Source organism: Oncorhynchus mykiss, chromosome 17 (assembly GCF_013265735.2).
Source record: "Oncorhynchus mykiss isolate Arlee chromosome 17, USDA_OmykA_1.1, whole genome shotgun sequence".
In the NCBI taxonomy this organism is placed as follows: Eukaryota; Metazoa; Chordata; class Actinopteri; order Salmoniformes; family Salmonidae; genus Oncorhynchus; species Oncorhynchus mykiss.
In genome coordinates, this window is record NC_048581.1 from 73,129,348 (window position 1) to 73,152,032 (window position 22,685).

The 22,685-nt window shown below is 41.2% G+C and overlaps 1 long non-coding RNA gene and 1 other non-coding gene across 2 annotated transcripts; both read right to left on the reverse strand.

Moving 5' to 3' along the window:
• Positions 1–13,937: 13,937 nt before the first annotated feature.
• On the reverse strand, positions 13,938–16,461 carry LOC110494528. The gene is made up of 3 exons (XR_005036707.1): positions 16,213–16,461; positions 15,869–16,063; positions 13,938–14,179 (listed from the first exon to the last, which is right to left on the reverse strand). It is a non-coding gene; the product is annotated as an uncharacterized LOC110494528 (long non-coding RNA).
• Positions 16,361–16,433, reverse strand: trnaf-gaa. The gene has a single exon. It is a non-coding gene; the product is annotated as a tRNA-Phe (tRNA).
• Positions 16,462–22,685: the final 6,224 nt, after the last annotated feature.

Here is a 22,685-nt window from a genome sequence, read left to right on the forward strand (position 1 = left end):
CCTGACCATTCTGCCTGCCGCGCTGTACCTCCTGGTCTCTGAACTGGTTTGACCTTTTGCCTGTCCACGACCATTTTCTTGCCTACCCCTTTTGAATGTATTAAATATCAGACTCAAACCATCTGCCTCCTGTGTCTGCATCTGCGTTTTGCCTTGTGCCCTTATAGTTTTCTGATAGAGTAGAATACAATATGCATGCATGCCGATTGTGTGGTTTTAGCTGGTTGAAGATGTGGCAAACCTGACCACCTCAGTGTCACCTGACAGGTTAATTCAATAACTTTGAAGCATGTTAAAACGACCAGCTGATTCTAGCCGTCCCTTCTGGTTGGTTCTAGTCTGGCAGCATTGTCTCATTCAGAGGATCCACACGTTTGTTAGTGTCTTATTGGTCAAGGTGACGCCAAATACATATCACCATTTTGTTAAGCCAATCAGCAGACTTAATCCCCAGGACTTCATATTAATCTATGACCCCAGCACGATGTGTGGTCAGAAACATACTTTCTCCATCCGGATGAGCAGTTTCACAGTTAACCTCCTGCTAAAGTTTTCCTCCTGTATGCCTGATGTTTAATTGCACGTGCATCTAAACGTAAGTGCCTTGAGATAGGTGTCATATTATGTGGAGTTAAATTTTGTGGTCTATTTTGTATATTTACCGTGTGTTGAGCTTATTAGCTAGCTCTCGCTCACCCTAGGGTTAGCATTACTGTTAGCATTTTGCATTGGAATGCATGAGCATGACTGTTAGCGATTAGCCTTTTATTAGCGTTACTCATTTATGGAGCTAGGCTATTTTCTATAATATATCATTCATACTCAGTGTATTAATATTATGTATACGTTTCAACATTACTGTAATGTTTGAGCACATGTTTGACTAGGTATTAGGCCTGCTGTGGTGTATTATAGCCAATGCAATTATCTACAGTTGAAGTCAGAAGTTTACATACACCTGAGCCAAATACATTTAAAACTCAGTTTTTCACAATTCCTGACATTTAATCAAAGTTAAAAGTCCCTGTCTTAGGTCAGTTAGGATCACGACTTTATTTTAAGAATGTGAAATGTCAAAATAATAGTAGAGATTTATTTCAGCTTTTATTTCTTTCATCACATTCCCAGTGGGTCAGAAGTTTACATACACTCAATTAGTATTTGGTAGCATTGCCTTTAAATTGTTTAACTTGGGTCAAACATTTCAGGTAGCCTTCCACAAGCTTCCCACAATAAGTTGGGTGAATTTTGGCCCATTCCTCCTGACAGAGCTGGTGTAACTGAGTCAGGTTTGTAGGCCCCCTTGCTCGGACACGCTATTTCCGTTCTGCACACAAATTGTCTATAGGATTGAGGTCAGGGATTTGTGATGGCCACTCCAATACCTTGACTTTGTTGTCCTTATGCCATTTTGCAACAACTTTGGAAGTATGCTTGGGGTCATTGTCCATTTGGAAGACCCATTTGCGACCAAGCTTTAACTTCCTGACTGATGTCTTGATGTTTTTTTATTTCACCTTTATTTAACCATGTAGGCTAGTTGAGAACAAGTTCTCATTTACAACTGCAACCTGGCCAAGATAAAGCATGGCAGTGTGAACAGACAACAACACAGAGTTACACATGGAGTAAACAATAAACAAGTCAATAACACAGTAGAAAAAAAAGAGTCTATATACATTGTGCGCAAAAGGCATGAGGAGGTAGGCGAATAATTACAATTCAGCAGATTAACACTCGAGTGATAAATGATCAGATGAACATGTGCAAGTAGAGATACTGGTGTGCAAAAGAGCAGAAAAGTAAATAAATAAAAACAGTATGCGAATGAGGTAGGTAAATTGGGTGGGCTATTTACAGATGGACTATGTACAGCTGCAGCGATCGGTTAGCTGCTCAGATAGCAGATGTTTAAAGTTGGTTTAGGGAAATAAAAGTCTCCAACTTCAGCAATTTTTGCAATTCGTTCCAGTTACAGGCAGCAAAGAATTGGAAGAAAAGGCGGCCAAAGGCGGCCAAATTAGGTGTTGGCTTTAGGGATGATCAGTGAGATACACCTGCTGGAGCGCGTGCTACGGGTGGGTGTTGCCATCGTGACCAGTGAACTGAGATAAGGCGGAGCTTTACCTAGCATGGACTTGTAGATGACCTGGAGCCAGTGGGTCTGGCGACGAATATGTAGCGAGGGCCAGCCGACTAGAGCATGCAGGTCGCAGTGGTGGGTGGTATAAGGTGCTTTAGTAACAAAACGGATGGCACTGTGATAAACTGCATCTAGTTTAGAGAGTAGAGTATTGAAAGCTATTTTGTAGATGACATCACCGAAGTCGAGGATCGGTAGGATAGTCAGTTTTACTAGGGTAAGTTTGGCGACGTGAGTGAAGGCTTTGTTGCGAAATAGAAAGCCAACTCTAGATTTGATTTTGGATTGGAGATGTTTGATATGAGTCTGGAAGGAGAGTTTACAGTCTAGCCAGACACCTAGGTACTTATAGATGTCCACATATTCTAGGTCGGAACCATCCAGGGTGGTGATGTTAGTCGGGCGTGCGGGTGTAGGCAGCGAACGGTTGAAAAGCATGCATTTGGTTTTTACTAGCGTTTAAGAGCAGTTGGAGGCCACGGAAGGAGTGTTGTATGGCATTGAAGCTCGTTTGGAGGTTAGATAGCACAGTGTCCAAGGAAGGGCCAGAAGTATACCAAATGGTTTCGTCTGCGTAGATGTGGATCAGGGAATCGCCCACAGCAAGAGCAACATCATTGATATATACAGAGAAATGAGTCGGCCCGAGAATTGAACACTGTGCTACCCCCATAGAGACTGCCAGAGGACCGGACAACATGCCCTCCGATTTGACACACTGAACTCTGTTTGCAAAGTAGTTGGTGAACCAGGCAAGGCAGTCATTAGAAAAATTGAGGCTACTGAGTCTGCCGATAAGAATATGGTGATTAACAGAGTCGAAAGCCTTGGCCAGGTCGATGAAGACCTCGTTTAGTACCTTGAGCGTGGCTGAGGTGCACCCGTGACCGGCTCGGAAACCGGATTGCACAGCAGAGAAGGTACGGTGGGATTCGAGATGGTCAGCGTTCTGTTTGTTGACTTGGCTTTCGAAGACCTTAGATTTTTTTTTATTTTTATTTTACCTTTATTTAACCAGGCAAGTCAGTTAAGAACAAATTCTTATTTTCAATGACGGCCTGGGAACAGTGGGTTAACTGCCTGTTCAGGGGCAGAACGACAGATTTGTACCTTGTCAGCTCGGGGGTTTGAACTCACAACCTTCCGGTTACTAGTCCAACGCTCTAACCACTAGGCTACCCCGCCGCCCCGGCAGGGCAGGATGGATATAGGTCTGTAACAGTTTGGGTCCAGGGTGTGACCCCTTTGAAGAGGGAGATGACCGCGGCAGCTTTCCAATCCTTGGGGATCTCAGACGAGACGAAAAAGAGGTTAAACAGGCCGGTAATAGGGGTTGCGACAATGGCGGCGGATAGTTTCAGAAATAGAGGGTCCAGGTTTGGCAGCTCTTTCAGAACATTTGCTATCTGGATTTGGGTAAAGGAGAAGCTGGGGAGGCTTGGGCGAGTAGCTGCGGGAGGGGGCGGAGCTGTTGGCCGAGGTTGGAGTAGCCAGGAGGAAGGCATGGCCAGCCGTTAAGAAATGCTTGTTGAAGTTTTCGATAATCATGGATTTATCGGTGGTGACCGTGTTACCTAGCCTCAGTGCAGTGGACAGCTGGGAGGAGGTGCTCTTGTTCTCTATGGACTTTACAGTGTCCCAGAACTTTTTGGAGTTAGAGCTACAGGATGCAAATTTCTGCTTGAAAAAGCTGGCCTTTACTGACTGCATGTATTGGTTCCTGACTTCCCTGAACAGTTGCATATCGCGGGGACTATTAGATACTATTGCAGTCCGCCACAGGATGTTTTTGTGCTGGTCGAGGGCAGTCAGGTCTGGAGTGAACCAAGGGCTCTATCTGTTCTTAGTTCTGCATTATTTGAACGGAGCATGCTTATCTAAGATGGTGAGGAAGTTACTTTTAAAGAATGACCAGGCATCCTCAACTGACGGGATGAGGTCAATATCCTTCCAGGATACCCGGGCCAGGTTGATTAGAAAGGCCTGCTCGCAGAAGTGTTTTAGGGACCGTTTGACAGTGATGAGGGGTGGTCGTTTGACCGCGGACCCGTAGCGGATACAGACAATGAGGCAGTGATCACTGAGATCCTGATTGAAGACAGCGGAGGTGTATTTGGAGGGCCAGTTGGTCAGGATAATGTCTATGAGGGTGCCCATGTTTACTGATTTAGGGTTGTATCTGGTGGGTTCCTTGATGATTTGTGTGATATTGAGGGCATCTAGCTTAGATTGTAGGACTGCCGAGGTGTTAAGCATATCCCAGTTTAGGTCACCTAACAGAACAAACTCTGAAGCTAGATGGGGGGCGATCAATTCACAAATGGTGTCCAGGGCACAGCTGGGAGCTGAGGGGGGTCAGTAGCAGGCGGCAACAGTGAGAGACTTATTTCTGGAGAGATTAATTTTTAAAATTAGAAGTTTGAACTGTTTGGGTATGGACCTGAAAAGTATGACTTTACTTTGCAGGCTCTCTCTGCAGTAGAATGCAACTCCTCCCCCTTTGGCCGTTCTATCTTGACGGAAAATGTTATAGTTGGGTATGGAAATCTCAGAATTGTTGGTGGCCTTCCTAAGCCAGGATTCAGACACGGCAAGGACATCAGGGTTGGCAGAGGAGGAGGCTTCTGATGTTGACATGCATGAAACCAAGTCTTTTTCAATCACAGAAGTCCACAAATGAGGGTGCCTGGGGACATGCAGGGCCTGGGTTTACCTCCACATCACCCGCGGAACAGAGGAGGAGTAGGATGAGGGTTGGCCTAAAGGTTATCAAAACTGGTCGCCTAGAGCGTTGGGGACAAAGAATAAAAGGAGCAGATTTCTGGGCGTGGTAGAATATATTCAGGGCATAATGTGCAGACGGGTATGGTGGGGAGCGGGAACAACGGAGGTAAGCCCAGGCACTGGGTGATGATAAGAGAGGTTGTATCTCTGGACAAGCTGGTTGTAATGGGTGAGGTCACCGCATGTGTGGGAGGTGGAACAAAGGAGGTATCAGAGGTATGAAGAGTGGAACTAGGGGCTCCATTGTAAACTAAAACAATGATAATTAACCTGAACAACAGTATACAAGGCATATTGACATTTGCGAGAGACATACAGCGAGGCATAAAGTAAATTGCAGGTGTTGATTGGGAGAGCTAGCTAAAACAACAGCTAACACAACAACAGCAGGTAAAATGGCGATGACTAGGCAGAGAGGGTTGGATTAACTACACACAGAGCCTGAGTTCGCGGCTGGGGCCGACAGATAAAAAGAGACAGACAGGAGAGACAGTCCGATACTGGTAAACTGGCGAGTATTATCCAGGCTAAAAAACAGGGCTGGTATCTGTGCAGAAGGTCAAAGCCGCTAGCAGTGGCTAACAATGACTAAATAGCTTGTAGCTAATTAGTTGGTTAGCTTCTGGTGGTTCTTGAATGTGTTCTAAAATTAAAAATAATAGCGATTCCGTATCACATTGGGTGAGGCAGGTTACCGGAAGTTATAATCGAATTAAAAATCGAAAAGAGATTTAAAATAAAATGTAAATATATACAAAAAATACAAAAAATACAAAGGTATACGAGAGGATGAACAAAAACACGTCTTCACTGCTACGCCATCTTGGATCAACGACCATGTTACTTCAATATATCCACATAATTTTCCTACCTCATGATGCCATCTATTTTGTGAAGTGCACCAGTCCCTCCTGCAGCAAAGCACCCCAACAACGTGATGCTGCCACCCCTGTGCTTCACGGTTGGGATGGTGTTCTTCGGCCTGCAAGACTCCCCCTTTATCTTCCAAACATAACAATGTCATTATGGCCAAACAGTTATATTTTTGTTTCATCATACCAGAGGACATTTCTCCAAAAAGTATGATCTTTGTCCCCATGTGCAGTTGCAAACCGTAATCTGGCTTGGTTATGGTGGTTTTGGAGCAGTGGCTTCTTCCTTGCTGAGTGGCCTTTCAGGTTATGTCGATATAGGACTCGTTTTACTGTGGATGTAGATACTTCTCTACCTGTTTCCTCCAGCATCTTCACAAGGTCCTTTGCTGTTGTTCTGGGATTGATTTGCACTTTTCGCACCAATGTGCGTTCATCTCTAGGAGACAGAACGCATCTCCTTCCTGAGCGGTATGACGGCTGCGGGGTCCCATTGTGTTTATACTTGCGTACTATTGTTTGTACAGATGAACGAAGTACCTTCAGGCATTTGGAAATTGCTCCCAAGGATGAACCAGACTTGTGGAGGTCTACCTTTTTTTTCTGAGGTCTTGGCTGATTTATTTTGATTTTCCCATGATGTCAAGCAAAGAGGCACTGAGTTTGAAGGTAAACCTTGAAATACATCCACAGGTACACCTCCAATTGACTCAAATGATGTCAATTAGCCTATCAGAAGCTTCTAAAGCCATGACATCCTTTTCTGGAATTTTCCAAGCTGTTTGAAGGCACAGTCAACTTAGTGTGTGTAAACTTCTGATACAGTGAATTATAAGTGAAATAATCTGTCTGTAAACAATTGTTGGAAAAATTACTTGTGTCATAAACAAAGTAGATGTCCTAACCAACTTGCCAAAACTATAGTTTGTTATCAAGAAATTTGTAGTGGTTGAAAATTTAGTTTTAATGACTCCAACCTAAATGTATGTAAACTTCCGACTTCAACTGTATTTACCTGTGTTATACAAGCCATGTCGCTCATAAATAGCAGTGCTGTAGCCTAAGTTCTCTTTCTCCTATTTCCTTTCAGAACCATAGTTAATGTCAGTTCTCACTGGACATGATTCTCAGTTATCTGAACCATGAGTTCAGTAAACTCACAGTCCTAGTAGATTTTATGGGAAGCCAGTTTTATGAGTGTATATGGACACAGTTTAGGAGCCTAATGACAAACACACACAGATTGAGTGAACCCAATCATTTCAAGTGATTAGACAGGTGGGACTCTAAATTAGTCTCCCACCCCCTACACTTATGCAAGCATGTCTCTTTACAAGGAAGGCTCTTGTCTGATATGGTTTTGTTGTCGGGTGTGTGTGTGAATGTGGACTTCTTCTTCCATTAAACTCGCCTTAACCTGGACATCCGCCTCATCCTTGTTTTGACAGGACGTTCTGTAGTGGTTGCTACCAGCCTTAAGCTAGCACCTAAGATTTCTTATTACATTCATCGTCCTTTGATTATCTACACCCTACCTCTATTTTTCACACTGTGTTGTAAATAAAATAATGTAGGGGGGATATAAGGAGAAAAACAGCCCATTTGGCTGCAGCTGCTGCTTTAAAACAGGTGGTAGGAGGAGGGGAGTATTTGTATTATGGATCCCCATTAGCAACTCTTCCTGGGGTCCGGCAAAATTAAGGCAGTTATACAATTTTACATAGCAGGGGCATGCTCTGAAGCATGTCCATGTATGTGCATGGATGGAGAGGGAGAGAAGGGCCAGCAGGAGTGCGCCAGAACAGATGTTGTCAATTCAGAAACGAGGCTACAGAAGCCAAGGAACGGAGGGAGACAGATGGTTTTTATCTGACCAGACTCCAAGGTAATTTTTCATGCCTGTAGCTCAAATATTTACAGAAACTACCAAAATATTTTACTTTAAAGAAGATTAGACACATTACAGCAGAGAAACATACTGTATATATGAAGAGTTTGAGGTGAAACATCAAGACATGAATATTTGGAAATGCCTATCAAGGACATGTGTTTTGAATGTACACAGTGCAGGGTCTAACTAGAGTAGGCCTACAGAGAGAGTAAATTTAACATAATTCTTATACACATGTTGACATGTTGCATAACCACCATACTAGGGATTTACACTGGTAACTGGGGTCCCGGGACTGTCCCGGGACCATGCTTCACAATTCCCCCCAAAAAGGAAGTGACAAGACCTTAGGAAATTACAAAATTTTCCCCCAATGTCGGCACTAATGCAATTCCACGAAATACACAACATGCGCAGCAGCAGATTAAAAATGAAATAGCACATTATATTAACAGGTTGTCTCATGGAAGCCTTAGCGTATTTGCTTAACACAAAGTCACCATAAATTCGAAGCACATGCATAATTGACACTGTTGGACTGCACATGACCCGAGTTGCAGTTTAGAGTTCTCATCAGAACTGAAAATTCGATCCCTTTCAGACCAAAGCCTGGTGAAATGAAGCCCGAGCCCAGGCCTGATCTGACATCACAGAAAATAAATGAGCCCCAACCCGATTTCTAGAAAACAGCAGCCTATACTGATAAGCCGCTAAGCAGACATATGCAATTGTTTTAAGATGGTCATTATATTGATCATTTAGCTATTTGATTTAGAATTTTAGGACCCGTTTAGGTATGAAAAAAATACAAGTGGATTTTGCTATGCACTTGCGTAGTAGCCTGGCCTACTCCTGACCAAAAGCTTGTGAATTGTCTAATAAGTCAATGTGATTTTATTTCACTGAATCTCTGTCTGTATATTTGGTCAATTGATCTCTGGCTGGACAAGTGGAAGTGCTAGCTCATTTATTCGTTCACTGATCAGAAACATTTAGCATGCAATTATGTACCCTAAATCAAGTGTAGTCATCATTTATCTAGTATGCTAACCTTCTGTAGCCTTATATAGAGCCTGAGCTATTCCTATCTTCCCAATCCTGACTCCTGTCTCGAATGAAAATTCCTAACTTTATTCTATAATCCATAGGTTGCATTATCAAAGTACATCTCGCCTATGCATGTCAAAATACTGCTGTAACATTTCCCCGTTTCTCTGCGCTGTCTCGTGTTGCTGCCCATATGAGAGCTTCGGTAGAAAATGTGTGATAAACAAATGGCATGAGAGTAGATATGTATATATCTTTTAAACAGAGTTGGTCCCCGTTAAGATACTGTACCTTGATATTTAAACAAAATCCTCTCTTCAACTCTCCGTTATTCATGAGCAGATCTGCTATCTGTTTGGAAACAGTTTTTGCTCTCCTGTGTCTGACTTCTGTCGCCAGTACGCACCCCTTACAATTCCCATATTTTCCCGTTCATTCCCACGGAAAGTTTCCCCCTCTGAATATTCCCCAAAATGTGCAACCCTAGCCTCCTGTATCCTTGATTGCATAACACATTAAATGTATGACTCAGCTTACATTTTCTCCAATAAGTACAATAGAGCAAGCAGTTTGCCAATATCTGAGGGACAGGGACATAACACTTTGGTACATTTGGAAACTACTCTCACAGTAATCATATACTTTGCAAACGAACATGAATAAGAAATCACATGTATTTATGTGAAATATCTTGGTTCTTTGTGTATTTTGTCAGAACCAGGCCTTCTTGGAAAGAGTTTTGGGCCTTTTTGCGGCACGCTTGTGAGGCTCTGATTGTCCAAAAGGGGTCCCCACCCGTCTTCTACTGTTGTTCTTCTCTGCTGTCGTCCGTTATCCGGTGACTTGTCGTGTAGTCCTGAACAGAACTACAGAGTTTATTCTACTTCCATTCACTCTGGAAGATGCTCCTTTGAAGATAGGCTAGCCAGCTGTGTTGATGGTTCCCAATGGGTTGATGAGAGTAGTAGAATACGATGGTTTGAAGAGAGTAGTAGAATGATCACACTTAAATTCGCTTTTCTAGATACTTAGGACAGCTAATCAGCAATACCAGTGATTGTCCAGGTGGTGACTTTATATCTCTATCTAGTGTTGAGATTCAAAGTTCCAACCACCTTTAAATGTGAGCTGCAGCTTGATGTTTTTCTGGTGTGACATGTTAATTGTTAACCCATCATTTTATACTGTTCGTTCAAAAAAAAAGGGGGGGGGGGGTTCCTTCAGGCTGACACGCTATGTGACCTCACTCAAGGGGGCTGTGACTACTTACTTGTATAAAGTTATAGAAACGTTTATCTCTTATGGCTCCTAAAATCATATCCCTCTCTCGACAAAAACACTTTCATAATTTTTCATATTTCATGCACAGCGCATCGGACGGACACTTCACACAAATAGTGTGTATACTTTTCAAGTTACAGTATTTCCTTTATAACATTTTTAATGACATCACAAAACAACACCTGAAACATCACCAGTGTTCTCCATATTGCCTCTGACTATTCCCCATGTTCTTTGTTAGATATGTTGTTCCACTATTCGCTTCAGAACATGTTAGAGTTTTGGTGGAAAAAGGTCTGTGTAGACAAAGTCACATTCCTTGGGTGAATTTGGAAAGGGAGATAGCTGAATGTTCTGAAATTCTCCCCCCTCTGCAGGTGAAAGGGGATCTGGTTGAAGTTATTTATTGCAAAGCTAATCTGACCCATTTGGATCCTTACAGGACAGTTATGACAGTAGGTCACTTTCCAAATGTAATTCATTACAGTTAGTAGTTACCTGTCCAAATTTGTAATCGGTAACATAACTTTTCCTAAACTCGGTACGTAATATGATTACGTTCTGTGACTTTTAGATAACTAAAAAATAATAATAATATGGGATAATTTCTGTATTTTTAAAGTTACTTATCTTGAAAACTTGATTGCTGAGAAGAAAAACATTTTGGGACTATGCCAACAATGGACCAATGAAACAAATACCAAAATATAGTTTTTGGATGGAGTTTTCCTTTCAGGTATTAGAAGAAAACAAAAAATATCCATCAAATGTATTTTGTACGTCATCATAGCTGTCTATGACACTCTCTCAGGTGGAACAAACTTTAACTTGCACCTTTTTTCAATGTTGAACAGAAAGGTGTCATAATGATTTTTTTTTCTTCTTGCAAACATCCCTTCTGAATTTAAAAGTAATACATTTTTTGTTGTTGCTGGTAAAGTAACAGTTATAGTTTTTGTAATCAGATTACATGTTACTGATTACATTTAATAGTTTAATCAGTTACTCCCCAACCCTGTGTATAAATTACACACAGAACAATCCCCCGGTTGTTCCCTAGCCCAGAACTGGTTGGAGGGAACATGCGTGGGTTAGTTATTTTCTGCTCAATCACACAGCAGGGACAACAGAGCGCTTTACACCCCACACAATGACAGGGATAAGGCACATTCTATCCCCTTACCCAGGGACAAAACTGCTTTGACATTTTGTGAAGAAAGAAATGTTTTTTGATGGTAATGCTGTTATGTCATAATGGAGTGGGATAGTCACAAATACGTCATGTCAATCACTCTTTCTCTCCTGATGTAGCCAGAACATTTCCTCAAATTGTAGAGCGACAATTGAATAGGCCGTCTATTATGATTGGTAACGGAATTGAAAATGGAAAACAAGAACCACATGACAGGTGCTGCGTGCGGCCACATGCGAACTGTCCTCGTGTTTTAGGGCTAGCAGTCCATTTTAATTCTGTCAACATGTTTTATTGTGTACGGACATGTGTCTAAAAGGAATCTAGCTATTTATGCTTTTTGAACATGTTTGAAAATGGTGAATAAAGCTGTTTCACCTCCCATAACATAAGACAACATAGTACAGTAGTGTACAGAACCATGGAAAGAATATTAGCCAATGTGCTGAAAGGGGAAAAAACTAAAATTACACATAATGTGAAACAGTGGTGGTGGACCTATAAGCATCAGTGCAACATGCAGGAAATTGTTAACCGAGGAACACTTTTCACTCATTGCAATTATGTAGACTTTCTGAGATATATAGTGTTGTCATAATCTTAGGCTATACTAGGCTATACTAATAGGCTATACTAAACTACTAATGGTTCAACAGTATCATTTAGTGTTATAGAACAATATTGCCCAAAGCAACTTCAGGAAAAGGTTAGTTGTTTTTATTGTTGTTGTTTATTGTGGTTTGTTAGGATCTCTTTTGCCCACCAAGGGCTGGCTATGAAGTTGACCACACAGATAATTACTACCAGTAGCAACTGTCAGAGATCCCACTTCTCTCACTTTTAATGGTTGTTTACCCTAATCATTATTTGTATTGTAAACAAGTTATTATGTGACCAACTCTCACTATTTTGCCTTGTCACCCTCTCTCTACCCCTCACTCTGTCTTTCTGCAACTGCCTCCTGTGTCTGTTAGTCTGTCTGTCCGGCTCAGTGCTTGTTTAAAAAGGCCCAGGAACTAAGGGACAGGACATAGGGTGTTTACCGAGCCTGTAGAAGTCATTGTTGTTCAGGTTATTCAAGCCTTCAACTGATGCCAACTTTACCAGAATACTTGTGGGAGCGGTTTGAAACAGGACTGAATGAAGGTTGGATTCATTAGAGCAAAAACAGTTAATGTTCTTCCCATTGCCTCAATGTTTCATTCTATTACCAAATTGAATCAGTAAGTGGCTTGATTGGCATGTTCAGGCAGTTTCCTTTTGAGGAGCTGCCTAAACAAAGAGACTTGGACAGTCTGCTAGACTTTCCAAGTAACACACAGCTGGCAGGCATGGAGAACAAACGAATGAGAGTGAGAGAGGACTGTTGCTTAAAGAAACGTTCAGTAGCTGCCTTGTTTAGCAGCGTCTTGCATAATCACACCTTGCCACAAATAACCTAGTAACACATGTGAACATATTTGTTGAGATGATACATATACGGTAACATATTATCTGACATTGTGTGGGTAGGGATGAAAATGAGAGGCCGTGGAATGAACAGAGTGTTCTGATGATCTCACACACACACACACACATATATACACACACACACACAGACACACACACACACACTATCAACCTCTTCCTCTACATAGTCGTCATTGCCTAGCAGTACCCAGAAAATTGTGCGCCTCACTCTGACCCTGTCAATCTCCCGCCTCACTCTCTCCGCTCTCTCGCTCTAAAACACTCTCGCTGCATTCATTTAGAATGCACTGCTGTTTAGAACACTGCCACTGAGAGAGGCAGAGAGGGAGTGCACCATTCACTCGTGTTTCAATGGAGATGACGCAAATCCCTGACCTGTTTTGTACTCCGAAATCCTGGGCCTGCTCTCTTCGACCAACGTTCTTACAAATCTTGACCTTGCTGGCAGGTGGACAGACAAACTAATTATGAGTGGGCCAGAATCCCTATGTGGACTGGACTGGACCAGGCCCAATATTCCTGTCTGTCTGTCATACCCCTGCTGGTGGTGAAAACACTTTCTCTGAGGTGGATACATGGGGTCGTAGGTTACCTATGTGGCACTGTCAACAATGCTATCCTGACATGACTCTGTATCATGACTCAAATCTCAAACATAAACAATGCCAATCATTAACACTAATTATTCAACAAGCCAATTATAATAATTAACCAATTGAGAATATTCTATACATGTTTTGTAGTGCTGTAGGTATTATCTTTTCTTATTGATATTTTTGATCATTAGAGTAGTTTGAAACTATACTACAGGCCAGGGCCCAGGCCAAAGACCAGGGTGGATAAATGTCAAACTATATAACAGCACCACCTTGTGTTCAATCGAGGAACCTTTTGACAATATAAATTGTTTTTTAAAACACTTAATGGCACTACTGTAAATACCAGAGGAGGCTGGTGGGAGGAGTTATAGGAGGTCAGGCTCATTGTAATGGCTGGTGTTCATATGTTTGATGTGTTTGATACCGTCCTATTGATTCCATTCCAGCAATTAGAATGAGCCCTTCCTCCTATTGCTCCTCCTACCAGCCTCCTCTGATACCAAATAATACATAGGGCTCTGTCTAAGACCAAAGGATATCTGATAATGCTATAAACGGGGCTATGTTTGCTTGAAATGTTGCTTCATTTATACACCAGAATAGGTCTGTTGGACATCAAAACATGATAGCTGAAATTAATGACAGGGACAAGTCAATCTAATGAATAAGCAATTTATTCATATCAGTACAACATAACGATTTTAATAATGAAATAACTGATTTTGAAAAGGTAGGGCTTGCACATGATCATATAACAATGACTACTTGTCTAGGCTATGTATTTTAGTCCTTGCTTGGTCAAGCTCTAGCATGTCGGCAGCAGCCACAGGTGAGTCGCTTCACTGCTCTCCAAACATGGCGGAGGAATCCTCCCTTATTTCTGGGGCAATTTACGGTCACCTGAAAGATAGGAAGAAGTCATATTTGTGTTCACCTCCAAATCTACTGTACTCTTTGCAGACCATGTTCTGTACATTGATTTGTTGACACACTTGAAAGGTCCTCATATGTCAATGATCTGCGAAGAGTGTATGAGGCTGAATAGTCTGCTAGTCCACATTGTAAACAGCATATTTGAGTGACTAAAAAACTTTAATTGTATTCTTAGAGAGAGCTTACTCTGTAGCTGATTAACTCTGATCCAACAACAATGGGATCCGAGAACAACACTGATGGGGTTCAGTGACCTATCAACCTTTCCACAACCATCCTGGAGACAATAAAACACAGCTCCTTGTCCTCCATGAAGGCATCAATATGAAGTTGGTTTGCAGGGAATGCTGAAACGTATCCAGAGTAGAGCGTATCTCTCAGATCAGAGTCGACCTTTCCCAGGTTCTCTTCACATTCAGGTAATATATTCAAGGCTCTCAGGAGAGCTTTGCTCTTTGGAGCTTTGGCAAACTTGTTTTGGACTATGAACCAAAGCTGATTTGCAAAGCAAAAGTGCGTCGTCATGTCTTTATCGATCATAGTCATGACGGGGTCAATTGAAAAGATGCACAGAAATTGGGAATTAGGCATAGTTCCAGTGGACATTAGGGTCCAGTAGTTCACAGCTTTGTGTTCTTCAACTCTGCAGTACTCTCCACAGTCACCAGGTCTCACAGGGTACCATTGAGAGTACACACTGGGAAAGAGCTACATCATGGCTCTCACAATCAGGCAGGCAATGTCTCTGGACACCATTTGGCTCTTAGAGGAGACATTGTACTGAAGGATCATCTTTGTGCTCGACCAGTCAGAGCGCTGGGCCAGTTGATCATTCACAGAGGCTAGAATCTCTTCCACCTCAAGTGGAAATTGGCCTCTGTTTCTCCATTGGCGACTGACATTCCAAGGCCCGCAGACAGGTGGTTCTCCAGACCCTCAGGATGAGTGTGGCTTCCTTCTTTGGTGCCTCAGAGTATATTTGGCTCAGCAGTTTGGCTCTACAACCCTGCACAACGTTGGGATCAATCACAAGATGTTCTCCATGGAGAAGAGGGGACTTACTGCCAAGGTGTGACTCAGACTTCTGGATAAAATGGAAGTTTACACAGGAGGAGGGTCCAGTTATTCAGTCACGTGATAAGCTGACATACAGAGTTACAGCTTGAGCATTTACTTGAGTCATTTTCTATTAAGGCATCTCTACTTTTATTCAAGTATGACAATTGAGTACTTTTTCCACCACTGCACTACAGAGGCCTACAAACAGGGAACTATGGAACTGATGTGCATATATTACTAGCTAAGAAACACGTGTATCAAGTAAAGTGACACTCACAAGTTAGGCTAGAATTGACCCTCCAATGCCATGCAGTGGCTGAGCGGATGGGCTGTCACTGAACAACCCTATCATCACAATGTGTCAATGCAATAGGTTCAGAGCTTATTAACAGCTAATAAACTCAAATTATATTTTACTACTGCCTATCTTATGACCTTGCCAGTTCAACAATGGTGAGATCCCTGCCTTCCCTGTTTTATTTTTGAAACCTGAAGTTACAACAAAGGTAATCATGCTGTTAACTGCTTCTCGGTTTTGACATGTCTAGCACTCTGAAATAAGCACATCCTTTTCTGAAATAAAAATATATACTCTACCGGTTAAAAGTTTTAGAACACTTATTCATTCACTTGTTGGCTGCTTTTCATTCACTCTGCGGTCCGACTCATCCCAAACCATCTCTTGGGTTGAGAGCGGGTGATTGTGACGGCCCGGTCATCTGATGCAGCACTCCATCCCTCTCCTTGGTAAAATAGACCTTACACAGCCTGGACATGTGTTGGGTCATTGTCCTGTTGAAAAACAAACGAAAGTCCCACTATATATTTATATTATGCCAGTTCAGTGGTTTTACATTTTAAACACAATAGTAAACGTATCTTCGCATCGTGTGGATTGCTACATACGTAGGAAGGTTACAATTTCATCACTAATAGCCTACCTTTACAGTTAGGCTACTGCAATTTATTTACTCTCCATTAGATGTCATAGACTACTATCCGACTGATGTATAATTTCTTTCGTGTTTTTTCAAAAATGCGAACGTGTATGTATTTTCCTTGAAAATGTAAAAATGACATTCAAGTCTCTGCCGAAACCCGGGATCGAACCAGGGACATTTAGATCTTCAGTCTAACGCTCTCCCAACTGAGCTATTTCGGCAGACATGCTATGAACGAATCCAACAGACATTTTGAACAACTCCAATGCCTTGTGGGATATGTTAGTTTCTGTGCAACTTGACAGATACACCTGCAGAGGTCGCCATAAGGCTAAAGATTGTAATGTGACGTGTAACCAAAGATGGCTTAGAATTGTCTTTCTGCACAGCAAACGTTTGGTATAATTTATGTTGAATATTATTGTATTACATTGTGTTACATTGTAAACAAAACACTATATTGACCAAAAAACAACAATATGAAATACACCCCAAAAAACAACATACACCCCATATACTACCCACCACTGCGACCTGTACGGTCTCGTTGGCTGGCCCTCGCTTCATACTCCTTGCCAAACCCACTGGCTCCAGGTCATCTACAAGTCTTTGCTAGGTAAAGCCCCACATTATCTCAGCTCACTGGTCACCATAGCAGCACCCACCAGCACCCATAGCAGCACGCGCTCCAGCAGGTATATCTCACTGGTCACCCCCAAAGCCAATTCTTCCTTTGGCCGCCTCTCCTTCCAGTTCTCTGCTGCCAGTGACTGGAACGAACTGCAAAAATCACTAAAGCTAGAGACTCTTACCTCACTCACTAGCTTTAAGCACCAACTGTCAGAGCAGCTCACAGATCACTGCACCTGTACATAGCTCATCTGTGAATAGCCCATCCAATTTATCTCATCCCCATACTGTGTGTATGTATTTATCTTGCTCCTTTGCACCCCAGTATCTCTACTTGCACATTCATCTTCTGCACATTCTACCATTCCAGTGTTTAATTGCTATATTGTAACTACTTCACCACCATGGCCTATTTAAATAAAGGTGAAATAAACATTTTTTTAAATCTAATCTCAATAGTAGTGCCTGCAGCTCGCTCTGTTGATGGTTGTTGAACTATTGCTCCTGTGCTTTGCATGTCCTGCAGCTACAGCCCACACATATAACTTATTTTGCCTTGCCATGCTCAATTCAGCCTGTACTCAAACTGTAGATAGTGAGAACAGAGAACCCATAATTTGTACACACACACACACACACACACACACACACACACACACACACACACACACACACACACACACACACACACACACACACACACACACACACACACACACACACACACACACACACACACACACACACACACACACGTGGCTGTGTACGTGAGTGAGTGTGGCTGTGTACATGAGTGTGTGTGGACATGCATGATAAAGTTGTTACCTTCTTCTTCATCTGCCTCCAGCTGCAGCCCTCACAGCAGGCCTCCCCTTAACACATTTCTCTACTGAAGGAAAGACTTTCATGAAGCACTGTAGCTCCCCAGGCTTCAATTCCAAGCAATTTTAAACCATGTATTCTAAAGTGGCTGTATTCATGTAGCACTGTGTGGTACTCGTCTTTATTCATGGCAAATGTGCCTGTTATTGAAAAACCCATAGATGACAACAAGAACGCAGAAAAATAGAAGCCAGATTAAAGGTGATTGACTGCAAACACAAGCCCCAATACAATAGTCACATTTATTGATATTTTCATTGTCTTCTCTCTATACATTTAGATACAAGAAAACAACACAATGGGAATTTATACAATGAATACATGTGATGCATGTGCGTATATAAAGCAGGTATGAACATTCAGTAGCATAAATCCATCACATTTGTCTCAGGTTTTATGATGATAAGTCTATAAGACACAGTCCCACTGGGAGTTGAAGGTCTGTGTGTGCACCACAGAACAGTACGGTGCTGAAATCAAACAATTAGCCAATAGTGTTCTGTTTAGTTTTTACCTCGCCCACACCAGTGGAGGCTGCTGAGGGGAGGACGGCTCATAATAATGACTGGAATGGAGAAAATGGAATGGCCATGTGTTTGATGTATTTGATACCATTCCACTAATTCCACTCCAGCCATTACCATGAGCCTGTCCTCCCCATTAAAACGCCACCAACCTCCTGTGGCATACACGTTTAACTTCTTTTTTCAGTCCTTTATTTTCTCATCTAATTTTTTTACCCGTATGCGCAAATAACGAAAACATTTTTAAAAACTATGTACGCTAAAATCAAATCTACTACCGGCATATTTATTTGTCACATGCACCAAATACAACTGTTGTAGACTTTACCATAGAATGCTTGTTTACTAACCCTAAATATACCAGTAGTACACAAACCTACCTGTGTTTCCTACAGGCAAATTATTCCTACAGGCAAATTATTACAAAAACACGGTCCTGTTCATTTGAGCCGGCTCTGGGGACTTTAAACAGGTACAAAGGTGTTTAATTGGTTTGACACAAGGGTTGACAAGATGGCTATGACAGATGTCCTCTACTATAACAACATCACTCTTTGTAACACGACCAAATGATGTGGGGATCAACCGACAAGGTGGAAATCACATTGAATAAGTTACAATGTCTATTTTATATACAATACATCACAACAGACAAATATCAATACATGATTACAAATTCTGTGCCAAATAGTGATTTGTGGACATATTTATTAACTTTGTGGAAGTTCATCTGTCAACAATTAAACATTGTTTGCCATCTATTTACTACAAACTATCCAACACAACACTGTATATTACATCCTCATACTACATACTCTCATACTCTCTCTCTCTCTCTCTCTCTCTCTCTCTCTCTCGCTCTCTCTCTCACACTCTCTCTCTCTTACTTACTCTCTCTCTCTCTCTCTCTCTCTCTCTCTTACTTACTCTCTCACTCTCTCTCTCTCTCTCTCTCTCTTTTTCTCTCTCTCTCTCTCTCTCTCTCTCTCTCTTACTTACTCTCTCACACTCTCTCTCTTACTTACTCTCTCACACTCTCTCCTCTCTCTCACACTCTCTCTCTCTCTCTCTCTCTCTCTCTCTCTCTCTCTCTCTCTCTCTCTCTCTCGATGCAGACAGACATTTATTAGCATCAGATTCGCTGTCAACCTATATTGAACAAAAAGATAAACACAACTTGTAAAGTGTTGGTCCCATGTTTCATGAGCTGAAATAAAAAATCCCAGAAATGTTCCATGTGCACAAAAAGCGTATTGGTCACAAATCTGTTTACATCCCTGTTAGTTGAGCATTTCTCCTTTGCCAAGATAATCCATCCACTTGACAGGTGTGGCATATCAAGAAGCTGATTAAACAGCATGAGAGAGAGAGAGAGAGGGAGGAAGGGAGGGGAGGAATTGTATATTGGCATTTATTGATTTGTGGACACATTTATGAGCTTTGTGGAAGTTTATTTGTCAACATTAAAACATTGCCAGTCATCTGTTTACTACAAACTATCCAATGCAACAGTCTATTACATAGGGAGATCTTTAACCTCTCTGTATCTCCCCTCCTCTCTCTATTTACAGTGCCTTCAGAAAGTATTCATACCCCCTTGACTTCTTCCACATTTTGTTGTGTTACAGTCTGAATTTAAAATGAATTACATTTAGATTTTGTGTCAATGGCATACCCACAATATCCCATAATGTCAAAGTGGAATTATGATTTTATAATTTTTTACAAATTCATAAAAAATGAAAAGGTGAAAGATCTTGAGTCAATAAATATTCAACCCCTTTGTTATGGAAAGCCTAAATAAGTTAAGGAGTAAAAATGTGCATAAGTCACATACGTAAGTTGCATAGACTCACTCTGTGTGCAATAATAGCGTTTAGCATGATTTTTGAAGGACTACCTCATCTCTGTACCCCACACATACAATTATCTGTAAGGTCCCTCAGTGAATTTCTTTCACAGATTCAACCACAAAGACCAGGGAATGTATTCCAATGACTCGCAAAGAAGGGCACCTATTGGTAGATGGGTAAAAAAAAAAGTTTTTACATTTAATATCCCTCTGAGCATGGTGAAGTTATTAATTACACTTTGGATGGTCTATCAATACACCCAGTCACTACAAAGATACAGGCTTCCTTCCTAACTCAGTTGCCAAAGAGGAAGGAAACCACTCACGGATTTCATCATGAGGCCAAAGGTGATTTTAAAACAGTTAAAGAGTTTAATGGCTTTGAAAGGAGAAAACTGAGGATGGATCAACAACATTGTATTTACTCCACAATGCTAACCTAATTGACAGAGTGAAAAGAAGGAATACAGATATTCCAAAACATGCATCCTATTCGCAATAAAGCACTAAAGTAAAACTGCAAATAATGTGGCCAAAAATTAATTTAATGTCCTGAATAATGAATAATGAATAATAAATAATGTGCATAATGTTTGGGGAAAATCCAACACAATACATCATTGAGTACCACTGATCACATTTTCTTACATGGTGGTGACTGCATCATGTTATTGGTATGCTTGCCATTGGCAAGGACTAGGGAGTGTTTTGTTGTTGGTAAAAATAAACAGAATAGAGCATAAAACAGGCAAAATCCTAGAGGAAAACCTGGTTCATTAGGCTTTCCAACAGACACTGGGAGACAATTTTACTTTTCAGTAGGGCAATAACCTAAAACACAAGGCCAAATATACACTGGAGTTGCTTACCAAGACGACATTGAATGTTCCTGAGTGGCCTAGTTACAGTTTTGACTTAAATTGTCTTGAAAATCTATGGCAAGACTTGAAAATGGCTGTCTAGCAGTGATCAACAACTAACTTGACAAAACTTAAAGAATTTTTAAAATAATAATGTGCAAGTATTGTACAATCCAGGTATGCAAAGCTATTAGAGACTTACCCAGAAAGAATGACATCTGTAATCACGGCTAAATGTGATTCTAGCATGTATAGACTCAGGGGTGTGAATACTTATTTTTTAAATAAATTTGCTAACATTTCCAAAAACATGTTTTCACTTTGTCATTATGGGGTATTGTGTGCAGATGGGTGAGCCCAAAACTCTATTCAACCCAATTTGAATTCCATCTGTAACTCAACAAAATATTGAATAAGTCAAGGGGTCTGAATACTTTCTGAAGTCACTGTATATATGAATAGATAATAGTGTACACTATGTACATAGTTCCATCTTATATTATATCAGTAGGATATATACATCTTCTTGTTCAGAATCAATGACACCTTTAAACCCATTCTTAAAATAGTTAAGGCATGTGTAATACAGATGTATGATCTTCATTTGATCACTCTTTTGTTGCTGACAATTTTCCTGCTCAGCAGGAAATGTAATCTTGCTGTGCATTCAAGTTTTAAAAAGGCATTTATATTTTATAATTTCCACTTTAAAATGTCAGACTTGATTTACTCTATACAATTTTTAACAAACCGTATAAAAAATGTCCATTAATTATAATCCACATAATAATTCACATTTCCTGTTGATGCAGGATTATTTTCCTGTTGTAGCGAACTGGCTTCAATTAAGGTCCTACATCTGTATTTAGCAGATCCAAAAGGATATGTATTTGTGTATCTACAGTGCCTTGCGAAAGTATTCGGCCCCCTTGAACTTTGCGACCTTTTGCCACATTTCAGGCTTCAAACATAAAGATATAAAACTGTATTTTTTTTGTGAAGAATCAACAGCAAGTGGGACACAATCATGAAGTGGAACGGCATTTATTGGATATTTCAAACTTTCAAAAACTGAAAAATTGGGCGTGCAAAATTATTCAGCCCCTTTACTTTCAGTGCAGCAAACTCTCTCCAGAAGTTCAGTGATGATCTCTGAATGATCCAATGTTGACCGAAATGACTAATGATGATAAATACAATCCACCTGTGTGTAATCAAGTCTCCGTATAAATGCACCTGCACTGTGATAGTCTCAGAGGTCCGTTAAAAGCGCAGAGAGCATCATGAAGAACAAGGAACACACCAGGCAGGTCCGAGATACTGTTGTGAAGAAGTTTAAAGCCGGATTTGGATACAAAAAGATTTCCCAAGCTTTAAACATCCCAAGGAGCACTGTGCAAGCGATAATATTGAAATGGAAGGAGTATCAGACCACTGCAAATCTACCAAGACCTGGCCGTCCCTCTAAACTTTCAGCTCATACAAGGAGAAGACTGATCAGAGATGCAGCCAAGAGGCCCATGATCACTCTGGATGAACTGCAGAGATCTACAGCTGAGGTGGGAGACTCTGTCCATAGGACAAAAATCAGTCATATATTGCACAAATCTGACCTTTATGGAAGAGTGGCAAGAAGAAAGCCATTTCTTAAAGATATCCATAAAAGGTGTTGTTTAAAGTTTGCCACAAGCCACCTGGGAGACACACCAAACATGTGGAAGAAGG